General features: G+C 30.0%; 1 protein-coding gene across 1 annotated transcript in view; it reads right to left on the bottom strand.

Annotated features, from left to right (window-relative positions):
• Nucleotides 1-1,994, bottom strand: part of LOC107601219 (homeobox protein Dlx4a-like) — a 31,889-nt gene that overhangs the window by 1,372 nt on the left and 28,523 nt on the right. The window lies entirely within an intron of this gene.

Below are 1,994 nucleotides of genomic sequence, written 5' to 3'. Positions count from 1 at the left end.
GCTGCCTTAAAAAGATAAGTTAATTCAACAAGATGCTTAGTTTAGCCCATTTTTATTTAGTTTGCACAACTTATAATTATAAATGTAATCAACAAAATGCTTATTTAGGTTAGTACAACTTTCTTGTCTTGTTTGGCTAACTAAAAACTTGTTGGTTAGACAAAGTATAAAGTTAACCTTCGTTAACCCAACTATTAATTATAGATTTAAGGAACTTAAATGTTTAAACAACAAAAGTTTTTTAAACTTATTTAACACAACATTTTGAGGCAGCCAGGTTACAAATTATTATTATTAAAGTTGAATCAACTTGTTATTTTTTACAGTGAATCTAATGCATCACAAAAAGACTTCTGAGTCTTTTTTCAGGTCCCAATTATGAAGTAACTTATTTATATAAGTAAATAAAGTACTGTAACCCCCCCCCCCCTCCATTTGAAACCACATTTTACTATAAAGGGACATGTTATCTTGTTAAATACAGGTTTTCACAGTAAATTGTTGTATAGTTATTTTTAAACAAGTAATGTTTTACAGTAAAATTACATGTATTTTCCTATTAAATTACATTTGTTTACTATTTAATGTAAATTAACTTAAAGCATGAACAGATTTTACTGGACCATTTTTAGTTTTTTCAGCTAAAAATGACTAACATTTTATTAACTTTTACAGTATCAACCACAGGGAAGTTATACTTTTTCTTGTCTTTTTGTAGACTTCACGTAGAGCTTCTACTTAGAGTTCTACAAACACTGATTTTCAGTATCAGAAGAATAAGCAGAAGAATTTCTGCCAGCTTTGAGTCAGCATGATTAATTTTTTATTTTACACAAGACTTCTGCCAACACCAGCTTGAGCTGGCTGCAAGTCAGAAAGGGGAAAAGCTTGACAGTTTTTTGGATGAAACAAAACTCCAAACGTTATTGCTGTTACTTAATCACTCCAAAATTTAACCCAGAACTCTCCCTTGCACATTAAGAATATATTATATAAACAAGCCATGATATTATACTTATGGTGTTTTTAATTTCTTAATTGTGTGACCAACGTGGAAAATTCATACTAATTGGGAATTTACAATCAAAGTGACACCCACAGAGCTGTAAAATCTTCTATAATGAAACATAATTAAAGATGTTTTCCAAGAGACTTTTAAGCTGGATACCCTTACCGTTTTCTTTGACACCCAAAATAATTATTCTAATTTAGGCTTTCACAATTTTTTTTTGATGTGATATTCATCTTGCCGCATTCAGAACACTTCTGGTATGTGGCGATGCTTTTCATTTTTATTACTAAAATGATGTCTGCATGTATCAGAAAGTAGATTAAATGAGCCGCCTGGACTAAAAAGCAGGAGCAAGTGCCAGAGGCAACATTCAACACTTTTTGATTGCAGTAATGACAGAATCTCAATTGCTAATAAAGAGTATTTGGCTCTGCAAACTGGCCACACACTATCACGCACACATCTTTTTGATATGTGTGTCAGTTCTGCTGAATATTTGTCCTGCTGAACAGATACTTATCTGTAAATGTCCTCAAGAGAAAACAATAACACTAGTCAATGAAAAATGTGTTTCCAAACCAAAACAACAGAGTATTTATAATGTAATTGTATTGGAGATTTAATATATGCTACACAAAAAAACAATACTGTTCATTTAGAGTAAAGTTATGATAGTAAGTGCAATTAGTAGGAATGAAGGTCATAATAGTTTTTTAGATAATGTATAAATTATTTTCATACCATAGATTTTGCTTATAGTTTCACTTTCACTCTTTGTTTAGTTTTAAAAATGTAATAATTCCACTGATCTATATATAATCTCTATTACAGATCAGTGAATGATTCATATTTTTATATTTGCAGCACTCCCAGACCCAGACTTTCAATCTATACAAAAAAGGCATTTGAAAAGCTAAATAAATGGAAATAAATGAAAAGTTTTAATACAAATCATATAAAAGTAACTGTAATTGAAGAAAAA

This window comes from Sinocyclocheilus grahami, unplaced genomic scaffold (genome assembly GCF_001515645.1).
Source record: "Sinocyclocheilus grahami isolate Dianchi unplaced genomic scaffold, SAMN03320097.WGS_v1.1 scaffold302.1, whole genome shotgun sequence".
Classification (NCBI taxonomy): Eukaryota; Metazoa; Chordata; class Actinopteri; order Cypriniformes; family Cyprinidae; genus Sinocyclocheilus; species Sinocyclocheilus grahami.
The sequence above is the reverse complement of the archived record's forward strand: the minus strand, read 5'-3'. Positions and strand labels throughout refer to the sequence as shown.